Genomic DNA, 12,092 nt, shown 5'->3' with positions numbered 1-12,092 from the left:
AATTGGCGTTACGAGAATAACTCGCACATAAAAGCACATTACAAATATAAAAAATTGCGTTTTGAGTAGGAAAGTGATATTTCTATGACGTTTAATGAAGAAAAATAAATGTATCACTCAGTAATTCAAGATGAGCTCATACGAATCAGGTAGTATCATTGCAACCGGAAAGTTCACGTCCTAATAAAAATGAAAATACTCCATAGTATATTTTAAAACACTACAGTATTCACATAACCTACGTCGATGAATGCAGAGTGGATCTCGGTCCACAAGTGGCCACGGCTGGTCCGTGGTCCCACAGTTTTGCACTCCGACCGGCCAACTGAACAGAAGAGGGCTGGCCATGGCTCTACCGTGGCTCTTCACCTCTGTATTCGGAACACGGGACAGGGCTGGACCTCACGGCTGGTCCCCACTGTCGAAAGTCCTGAGAATGGTTTTCCGTGGTTTTCCATTCTCCTGCACTAAGGTGAATTCCGGAACAACTTCTGGTATAGGCCACGGCTACCAACCCCCTCACCTTCTCCGACCATCTCCTTCAACGTGACAAATCTCCCGGCCTGAGAGACGGCGTCGCCGTCTAAGAGGCCCGCCTCCTCCTTCAGGGGAGGAATGAGAACAGTTTAGTAGTAGTACATAGCCTAGTCTTGCCATGCAAATATGATGGATACCCTGAAGAAAGTGTTGGCATTGATTGCGGCTAGTTTTAGTAAAAATGCTAAAGCATGTGCTTTCAAAATGTTCACTACATAGGCTACTACAGACTTCGAGGAAGGTTGCCACATGCTATTCTTCTCGTCACCCCGACATGATATAATTTTGACCCATTTTTCTCGTAGTTCTACATTTGCTTGTGGAAAGAAATGCCACTACCTTTCTGAAGTTTACTTTGGCGGAATGGTACATAGTAATAAACCATTGTTTATCACGCGCAATAAACATCCTGTAAATATAATGTTTACAATAAACTCTCTCTCGGCTTTGTATATTTATCAATATGCACAAAACATTTTCTTAATGCAAATCCTCAGCTTGTTTAGTCATTTGACCGGGTCAGGAATGGAACGAAGTCCCATCTAGCGGCGAGGATGGGAACTGTGCCGGCTGCCGAAGCCCGTCGCACTTCTCTGGGGCAATGATCAATGACTGACAGATGAAATGAAATGATAGTGGAGAAAAAAAACATGGCGTATGGCTTTTAGTGCCGGGAGTGTCCGAGGGCAAGTTCAGCTCGCCAGTGATGAGGATGATATGATGATGAAGACGACACATACACCCAGCCCCTGTGCCAGCGAAATTAACCAATTATGGTTAAAATTCCCGACCCTGCCGGGAATCGAACCCGGGACCCCTGTCACCAAAGGCCAGCACGCTAACCATTTAGCCATGGAGCTGGACGATAGTGGAGAGTGTTGCTGGAATGGAAGAAGACAGGGAAAACCGGAGTACCCAGAGAAAAACCTGTCCTGCCTCCGCTTTTTCCAGCACAAATCTCACATGGAGTTACCGGGATTTGAACCACGAAACCCAGCGCTGAGAGGCTGTCGCACTGCCACTTGAGTCACGGAGGCCTCTATTTTCTTAATCTTACGTTTAAATATAAACCATATACTCACCCCAAGCTGAATACACAAATCAACACCTCTTATAATTAATGTTAAGGCTTATCTCACCTAAAAACTCACTAACCTTTTTGCTTCACAGTTTCCTTATACGTCTGTGTTGTTAAACAATGGAGGGCTAACACGAAGTCTAGCGGTGACTCTGGAACTAGAGCGTATTTCGCGCCGTGTAAACTGCCATGCAGAGGCCTTATTACTAATCACGTAATGTAGACAACGGTGTTACATATTCCACCGTTTGTATTCGAATTATAGTCAAGCCTATCAGAGGCTCAAAGCAAGGTATTGATTAGATTGGATATTTCCAGGTTGCAGTTCCACCTTCACTAGCACCAAATCTTGAAGAATTATCGGCGTTCTCTAGTGCGGATGTATTTATGAAAATAACAATTCAAAGAAAAACGATACATTTATGGAAAAACTGATATATTGTGCGATAAATTGAATCAAAATTTCGGTATCGATATACCGAGAAATCGAAAGGAAAATATCGGTATTTCGTAAAAACCGATATATCGTTGCCATCCCTAGTTTTGGTTACGTTTTCGTAATTAATATCCTCCCACTGTTTAAATTAGCATTGTATTACAAAGTATACTTTTAAAATCTAGCACATTCAATAATGTATGTTTGGTTTTCGGCCTGAAGGCTGCTTTCATCCTCCACACTTCCGCCAACAGCTGTTATAGATATCCTAGGTGTAACTGAAGAGGCATACTAGGAAAATGAGTGAGGTCATTTCCCGTTGCTTTCCTCATCGGGCCAGAAGTTATTACATATCAGTCTGCCAAGCCCACTGAAATGCATGCACCAACCGACCCTACGAGCGAAATAATTAATAATATTTATTATTATTATTATTATTATTATTATTATTATTATTATTATTATTATTATTATGTTTTGAATTTATTTAATTACTCAATCCAGAGATAACTCTCGACTCTGCACAGAATGAAATAAATGTCACATTTTGATTGGCGATCGTAAAGAGTTACAACAGCAAATTACATTTTAAGTTTTCAAATAGGAATGATCTATTTTCACCCAATATTGACTTGTAAGGCGGAAAAGACCGCTCAACATCGCAGGATGTTATTTGGATATACTTGAAATACGTCATGTCAGGCTCACCTTTCTGTTGCTCTCTACGCATCTGTCTCTTTCTATACATCTTACCCTCCTAATTCACATAAATATATATTTCTAAGAAAGATAATGCAAGAAATTACAGACAACAAATAGTAGATGTGAAAAATCTGACTTTGAGGCGACTGCGAGCAGGTTACGTCTCTGTTACTACTAGAGATGAGCTTAACCGATGTTTCAGATTATCAGTGACAGGCGTATCTATGATTCAGTCGCAGGTAGCACGTGCGAATGATTACCTTTGGTCGCGGTCGGCCAGTATGGAAATACTTCTAGTTGATATGATGACAATGTCGGGTAGTATTTTTCGGAAGATTCGGGACATCAGAAGTGGGAAAAATAATATTCACATTAATTTATAATCTGAAGTTTTAATAATGCATAGGAAAAAGGTGGTTAACATGATGCGCAATAAATTAACGAGCGGAATGTGATTAGCCATGTCGTATCTCCGGGATACCAGTACTTAATGCAGGTTTAAAAATAAAATGATTAAAAATAATAAATTTATGAAATCAATACAAAGATTCCTCCCATATAAGTCGTGAACGGTTAAAGATATTGACATTTAGTTTTCAGTTTCAGTAATGGTACCAAAGGCTATTTCCTGAGATCACGATATTAACTTCGCTTTCTTTAAACGGTACCACACTATTTTGTACACATAGCCTTAAATCTACAAACAATTACAAATTCAGCGCCGTGATTATTTTGAAAATTGGACAATTACTTTTGGAACGATATTATGTATTCAAACATGCCTCATTTGCCAGCTGAGGACTAATCTGTTCGATTCGCGCTGCGTATGAAACATGAGCTAGCTATTGACATATAGAGTTGCTAGACAGGTATTCTTTCTGCTGTGCTCATAAATACACTATGATAAAATGTATGATTTAACACATTTAATATCGCCGTATATAACTCGTAAATGAAGAAAGATTATAGACCTTACTACAATTACTATTAAAATGTTTTAATTCCTCCCCTGAAGGAGGAGGCGGGCCTCTCTCAGGCCGGGAGATTTGTTACGGTGAAGGAGATGTGCGGAGAAGGTGAGGGGGTTGGCGGCTGTGACCTATACCAGGAACTGTCCTGGCATTCGCCTTAGTGCAGAATGGTGTTGTTGTTTTTTTTAATTATTATTGTAATTGCTAGTGGATTTACGACGCACCGACGCGATATTTTGTCACAGATACTTCCGTGACAGCGTATCTGATATAAAATATCGGTGATTTATCAACCATCTCTAGACCCCGAAGCCATCGATTTCCATCCGGAACACGAAGACAACGTAATGTTATCTTCGCGGGAAACGAACCTCCCTCTTACGGGTTCGTTACCCGGTAGGTGTGAGGGTTGGTTCGAGGTCCACTCAACCAAGAGTTATCTGACGGATGGCTTAAGAGCAGCCTTTCAGCTCTGCATACGGGAGACAGAGAAGAGCTGGTGCCTCTCCTGCAGTTCCACGGCCACATTGTCCGCACATAAAATTACCGCTTAGTGGGTACCCCCTCAGGGCACAGAACAGTAGTAGTAATTCAAAGGCCGAGCAGTGTGGCTTACTTCTGTCGCGACGAAAAGATTTGAAAGTTCTTCGTTGCCCTTTCACAGATAGCCATCCACTCGTACGTTTTGTCGGGACACTTCGGTAGTTGTCAACTCATATTTTACGACACCCCTTACAGAACATCCAAAATTTCTCTTTATTTGCCGTAACACATACTACTCGACTGAAAATATTAATAATTGTACCGGAAGGTACACCCGCACCGTTCATTTAAATAAAGCGCCCGGGAGAACGCTATCTACCATCTAAAAGTCGCAACAACTAATACAAGAAGTTTGGACATTTCCCTACAGATGTCTCTACTATAAATTTATGTTATACCCTCTGGTGTGAAGATTGACTATTAAAATTATTAAGTAATTTTGTATTCTTAGGTTTCCTAAACTGAACTGATTATTCTTTTTTTTTTTTTTTTTTGGTGTGTTAAAGTTTACAACACTTCGATCTCTTCCCACCAACTTAAGATGTTGGCCAATAGAAAATTTTGTCTATTTATTTTTCTACCAATCAAACGCTTCTGGTATCCATGTGATCAACCAATTGGAATTGCGGGCGTGTCGAGCCTTAGCCGGGGGCTTTCTGAAACTTTCCCCTTGACTATATAATGTGGCACATTTTTCGAGCCACATGGTCTTATTCATCGCTCCAGTTAGTGTGTGTGTTCGTGAAGGGAGGCGGGGGTGGCTCGTCCATCAGCTCAAGGCAATGGCAGTCCTGGTTTAATTAAGTGATAAGTCTTCGACAGCTAGCTTGAGGGGAAGGTTTACAATCTTTAATAATGTAACTTTAATTTCCTAAAGGTAAATTTCAACTTTAAAGGTAAATTTCAAACTTCTAATGCAAATTTCAAACAAGCCAAAGGAACTTAACCGTAATCAGGGAATAGAGAGTGAGCGACCCTCTCGTGTTCCCTATCAACTTAATTTCGAGGTGACTTTGATTTTGTAACCTTTTCCAGTTTGTAATCTTTGTAATTTAAATATTTTCTCTAACTAGTCACCTCAGTAATGTAACTTCGCGCCAAAAGGCCAAATAGGGTTTTAAACCTTTCATTTCGATCTTCAAGGAGTGCAAGTTTCCGCCTTCTCACTATTTTGATTTTTGGGCCAGTAACTTTAACCTGTTGTTTCTTCACAAAGGCCCGGTAGAATGGGTAATCGATACCCCTGTGAAATTCCATTTTATTCCTTTTATGTAAAGATGTTAGGCTTGAATTCGTAAAATGTAGGTTCTGCCTTTGATAGGTCTGGAAATTTCTGGAAATAGGTTCGTAAGTGTAACTGAGCATGTGGAGGTGTTAATGTAAAGGTTGAATGGTGCCTTTGGAAGGCGAGTAGTCTGCTGGACAAACATGTAGAGCAAAGAGGCTCTTACTAGGTGTAGGAGATCCGTCTCCCTCACCGCAGCGTTCATGGACAATGTTTGAGCTTGAGTCTCCATAATTAAAGTTGTCCATTAATATTGTTATTCGATTTTCTAAAGTTGTTACCCTATACCTGAATTTTAAAGTTTAGTTTTTTGAAAAGAAACCAAGAGATAGCTGAGAAAGAAATATAGCCCTAATTTTGGAGTTTTAAATTAATCTTCTGATTATCTGCCCCATTCATGCCCGCACCTCTGTGATCCACAAAAACCCGGTAATGTCCGCCTCAGCGATGTAGACCTAGCGGTTAGTGTGATTAGCTGCCACCTCCAGAGGTCCGGGTTTGATTCCCGACTCTGCCACGAAATTTGAAAAGTGGTACAAGGGCTGGAACAGGGTCCACTCAGCCTCGGGAGGTCAACTGAGTAGAGGCGAGTTTGATTCCCACCTCAGCCATCCTCGAAGTGATTTTCCGTGGTTTCGCACTTCTCCTCAAGGCAAATGCTGGGACGGAACCTAACTTAAGGTCACGGCCGCTTCCTTCCCTCTTCCTTGTCTGTCCCTTCCGATCTTCCCATCCCCCACAAGACTCCAGTTCAGCATAGCAGGTGAGACCACCTGGGCGAGGTACTCGTCCTCCTTCCCACTTGTATCCCCCAGACCCAAAGTCTGACGCTCCAGGACACCGCCCTTGAGGCAGTAGAGGTGGGATGCCTCGCTGAATCCGAGGGGAAAAACAGCCCTCAAGGGTAGGCCGATTAAGAAAGAAAGAACGAAATAGTAATAATCGGCAATATGTACATGGACAGTGATATATATGAAGCAAGAGCCCTGTTGATGAACTTGGAACAATCAATGATGACAACCTAAGTGATAAGTCGCTAAATCTAGATGGTTTGATAAGTCTTTAGAGATAGGTCTTTAAGAACAGGTGCGACGTGACTTTTCTAGAGATTTTGCAAAAAATCTGTCGACGAATTTAGTGACCTATTCTGTTACGTCAATTACTTTTAGAATGTCTGCTGCACACTGATGTTAACAAGTAGACTACTTACCCTCAAGTTTGTACTTCCTTCAAGTGATCGTTGAGACAAGCACGGGTCATTCTCGTCTCTGCTCATCCGAATTTTCGCTAGAACAAACAGAAGTGTTAATTTAAACATGTGGGAGGCGACCCAGAGGTAAAAATAAAATAAAAAGGACTAAGTAGTTTGTAGTGTTTACTACTCAAGTGTGGACGAGTTCAAATTAAACCCATATGCATTCGATTAGTCAAGAATGTCATTAAACCTCAAAATGACGACCGTGGCAGAGTCGGAGTAAGATAACAGAGTGGTTTGTAGTTGCGAAGAAGAAAACCGCCTGTAGGCCATTTAGACCTACTGATTGAATATTATTTCTTGTAGACCTTGTTCACAAACTGCCATTCCAAATTTCAGTGGCTTTATGATATCTAACATTGGAAAGACCACTTTCGCAGCACGTAACGGAGGCCCGCTTTCGATTCTGGACACTGTCAGATATTTAAGAATGGCAGGAGGGCTGGTATGGAGTGTATAGCTCACCTCCAAGGTCTGTCTAGGGAGGTCAAGTCACGAATGCTACTTATGGAGCCGCCATATTGGGTCTTTAAGCGAGCGTAACCAAAGGCAAGTGTATTCGAATTTAAAGGATTTCGGTACCGTACATTGAAATAAAAACAAAATACCAACTATTTTTCATAAAGAACTTAATTGGGCATCTACCGGTCTGTATATATAACTGTATAACACTTAAATGATATGAATATATTCACAGCTATTTGAAGACGAAGATAATTAACAGAGCCACTATTTTTTTTCTTGAGAAACAAGAATCAACAGAAAAGCTCACGTTCTTCTCTTTTACTTCCTTACAACTTGGTCTTACTCTATTTCTTATTAATATCATCTGTCAAATATGTAATCTTATTGAGAGAAACATAGAAATCTCTACAGTACCTGTATCATATTATGATTACCGGTACGTGATATACTGAACTTGAAGTAGTCCTACTGTATTTAAAGTACTAAAAGAAGCTGTAATAAATTACCTTAAGCGTTTTCTTTATTAAGAAAGCAATTACCGATCCTGGGTTTCTATAAGGTTACCCCAATATGTTGACAAACACTGAATGCCACTTGAGTTGAGTGCATTAAATTATGTATGGTAACTGTTATCAATTCATGTGGTATTTCTTTGGGTTCTAAGGCAAAAATATTCTGCACATATGCAACAAGAGTGATGTTCTTAGTTACTCTTAACTAGTTTATTGATAACCCATGCAGCTATATAGTACAAAGTAGTGGTGGTGGTGGTGGTGATTATTGTTTTAAGAGGAAGTACAACTGGACAACCATCCTCTATAAACACTAATCAGAAGAAAACAAATGGAAGGGGTCCAACACTTCGAAAAATGAAGGTATCGGCAAAAGAAAGATGAAGGTCACAAAGTGCGTGGAAATGAAAAATTTCCTAGGCCTCGAATGCGCTAATGCCGTCGGAAAAGAACAAGTGTTGACCAGGGGAGGTCGGATGGGCTAAAATAGTGAAAGCAATGTCAAGACTCAGCTAAGGGCCTCGTAGTCACAACCCAAAATAGATTTCCACCTGTGCGGGGATAGATCAACACACACGGTATCCCCTGCCTGCCATAAGAGGCGACTGAAAGGGGCATCAGTAGCTCCTAACTAGGGAGCGTGAGTTGGCGACCATGGGGCTCTTAACTGAGTCCTAATATTAATGCATATAATAATAATAATAATAATAATAATAATAATAATAATAATAATAATAATAATAATAATAATAATAATAATAATAATAATAATAATAATAATAAAGAAAATTAAAGCCATTTGTAGACACGATTCCACAAGAAATAGAAATTCAATCACTATTAAGCTGAGTTAACCTAGGTTTGGCTATTTTAGCGATTACATTAGGATATTATGTTAGGCTACGGTACGTTAAATTACAGTAGTTGGTTAGTGCGAGTGAAGCGAGTGTTCTTTAAGTGATCTTTAAGTATTTGTCCCAGCCATATATTGAACTCTATAGAGCATTTAAGGTCAATGAAAATAACTATAAATAATAACTACAGTACAATGTAAGGCTGCTATTATCAATAAAATTGTTGTAATGATGGCTGGACATAATTATTGGTTTGAAGTGATAGGCTTATTGTTTGTTGTGATTGTAATTGGTAAATGAACAGGAACAACCATTTCAAATATCTGTGAAACATTTCTACCTTGCATGTAGGGTTAGAAAGATACTGTCTGTTGTTTACATGAAAAGGAATGGAATGAAATGGGGTATGCCTTTTAGTGCCGGGAGCGTCTGAGGACAAGTTCGGCTCGCCAGGTGCAGCAGGTCTTTTGATTTGACTCCCGTAGGCGACCTGCGCGTCGTGATGAGGATGAAATGATGATGAAGACGACACATACACCCAGCCCGCGTGCCAGTGAATTTGACCAATTATGGTTAAAATTCCTGAACCTGCCGGGATTCGAACCCGGGACCCCTGTGACCAAAGGTCATCACGCTAACCATTTAGCCATGGAGCCGGACACATGAAAAGGAAATTTTCACAAACATTAATACTACTATTACAAATTTCCTGTTACTTTTCTTGCTTGTTTTGAAAGACAATTCTCTTTCTCTGGGAGGTTTCATATTATACGTCAAAGACTTGGGTGGATTAAGGACGATGAAAATTGTTGGGATGAAATTCCACTTGAGTAGTTTCCCTCCATCTGCCCTCTTTAGTTCAAATTGCGATTCTTCAAAATGATGCTAGAAGAAAATACATAATGAGACCTATAAATATAAAACATCGTTCATATAAACATCCTATTATTTAGGAATAATACAAATGTATAACTTCACTAACCTCGCTCAAGACGGAATTATCTGTAGGTTGCCATTTGTCACGCCTAGTTTTGTACGCACTGAGCTCTCCTTTGCTTATCTCTCGGAAAAAGAAACACTCTGATTCCGTCAGTTGTCTTATTTTGACACTTTGGTGCGGAGCAGTATCCCATTTTCCTTCAAAATACAAGTAATAACTCACATCATTATATCGGGCACGCCCACATAACAACGATATGAGACCCAATATGGCCGCCACCGCAAAGGATTGTGGTAGCGTGACCAGACCTCCCTAGACAGACCTTGCTCACCTCCACTGGTGGGCGCACCATCTCGGGACGAGGTCACGAACTGGCTTGACCGCTGGAACAATATTAACGCCACTAAACACCACTTCATCTAACATCACACGTTATACAACGACCAGGAATCTGTTATTAACTACCGGTACCCTCCTTTATTTCTCTTTCATTTATTGCGACACTTCCCTAAGTTTTGTGTTTTCTCCAGTTCCTGCCGTAATTTCCTTCCGCTTTTGACGCTGAAGGACCTTAATTACTGCCGTACTAGCGGTATTGTGTATTTTTCAGAAACTGAAACGCAGTTTGAAAACGAAACCGCATAACCTAACTGAGTACAGTGCTTGGATATGAGGGGATTCACCTAACACATGGTAGAATGTTTGGTATTGCACACTGAAGCACATTTCATTATTTTTGGTCCAATCATTTGGTCAAAAAGTAACTCTTTGTGGTAGGGAGAGAAACTTATCGCTACGTCCTCACATTATGAGAAGAACCAAAAGCCTTTACACGTAGAGACTTATACGTACTGTTGGCAGCCTTGAAAGGTATCTCGAAATGTCGTTACCAGTCAGAGCTCTTGTAGTGACGCTCCACGCCTCAAGATAGCGCTTGTGTACGGGACAGTAGGCTGCTCACAACTCAGCACGTGTCCCCTCTACGGGGCTCAGTTGATAACTAAACATCAGAAGTCAAATCTCGGTTCTGTCGGACAATGACGAAGATATTCAAGTGCTATCTTCTTTTATCGTTTTCCCAACACTTAGTGGGTAGCCATAATTCAGAACTAGTACAATGTCACAATGTAACAGTACGAGTACGAGCTGACAGTGATCACGGCTGTCCATTCTCCTTACTGACGGTACCTTTCCCTCTCACCTTCACCACGTGGCCGTACACCATGGGGGGAGGGTGTTGAACTTAGCGTTAACCAGTGGCACCACCTCCCCGCCTTTTCAAAAACATTTAAAGTTTTTTTTTTTTTTTTTTTGCTACTTGCTTTACGTCGCACCGACACAGATAGGTCTTATGACGACGATGGAACAGGAAAGGGCTAGGAGTTGGAAGGAAGTGACCGTGGCTTTAATTAAGGTACATTTGCCTGGTGTGAAAATGGGAAACCACGGAAAACCATCTTCAGGGCTGCCGACAGTGGGGTTCGAACCCACTATCTCCCGAATACTGGATACTGGCCGCACTTAAGCGACTGCAGCTATCCAGCTCGGTTTAAGGTTGTTTCACTCTGAAAATGAGTACATAAAGAGATTGACAAATTTAGCGAATCGGACTTGTGTGGTGTGCTATTCAGTTATACAATGTTAGGGTATCTTTATTATTTCGGCTGTGAACATTTTGCTCTTCTATTTTCAGGGAAATGGCAAAGGCTTTCAGACCGTGACTGTTGTCCAGCAAACACGATGTTTTCTCTTTAGTCTTGAGGTGCTCGGACTGTGGCAGGAGAGCCCTCAGTAGGTCCCTACTCTTAGCAAGTGCGCAGAGTACTCGAGGAGCATGGAAGGACAATTCGGCTTTGTCAGGTGAAGGAAGAGTGCAGGAGGTTGTCAGCGTTTGGGAGTCGATAAAAATCGTGGTTTTTATGCGGCAGACAAGCTTCTTATATGATCAGAATATCATTATTCCTTGGATTATGGGTGGTCCATTACTGTAACAATTTTTGATTGGTACTTTTTAAGTAATTTTTAAAATGCCTAAACTTCCAAAATATGATCCTGTTTGTATGGAAGCAGCAATAGAAGAAATACACAATGATCCTGATAAATCTGGGAGAGCCGTGGCGAAAAAATATGGCCTACCACGAACTAGTCTAAAATTTAAATTGAATAACCCTGCTCACAAAGATTCTTTCGGTCCATCACCAGTTCTGACGAATAAAGAGAAGGATACTTTAGTCACGTAAGCCTAAGATGATTCAAAATGTGTAATATGAAGTAGAGAGATACACAATTTGCCTTATTGCTATGGTCCTTAACAGTGAAAGGGAAATTTAATCTTTCTAGATGGATTCTCGAAATGGCAAGGAAAGGTTTACCGAGAAAGAGAGAAGACATCATTTCCAGCGTACAGAATTTTTTGACATTAAATCCACGGCCGAAACCTTTTAGGAACAACCACCCAGGTGAAGGTAATAAGATATTCGTAGAACAGTTTATGATTATCCATGTAATTGTAAA

At 40.7% G+C, this 12,092-nt stretch overlaps 1 protein-coding gene across 1 annotated transcript in view; it reads right to left on the bottom strand.

Annotated features, from left to right (window-relative positions):
- LOC136881214 (ATP-binding cassette sub-family G member 1) overlaps positions 1–10,559 on the bottom strand; it is a 470,255-nt gene extending 459,696 nt beyond the window's left edge. The window contains exons 1-2 of the mRNA XM_068229117.1: positions 10,431–10,559; positions 6,763–6,839 (exon numbers count right to left, since the gene is read on the bottom strand). The gene's annotated coding sequence lies outside the window, so the exon portion shown is untranslated. The remainder of the gene's footprint in view (positions 1–6,762; positions 6,840–10,430) is intronic.
- Positions 10,560–12,092: the final 1,533 nt, after the last annotated feature.

The sequence above is a fragment of the Anabrus simplex genome, chromosome 9 (assembly GCF_040414725.1).
Source record: "Anabrus simplex isolate iqAnaSimp1 chromosome 9, ASM4041472v1, whole genome shotgun sequence".
Taxonomy (NCBI): domain Eukaryota; kingdom Metazoa; phylum Arthropoda; class Insecta; order Orthoptera; family Tettigoniidae; genus Anabrus; species Anabrus simplex.
Note: the sequence above shows the minus strand (reverse complement) of the source record. Positions and strands in the feature narration are given on the sequence as shown.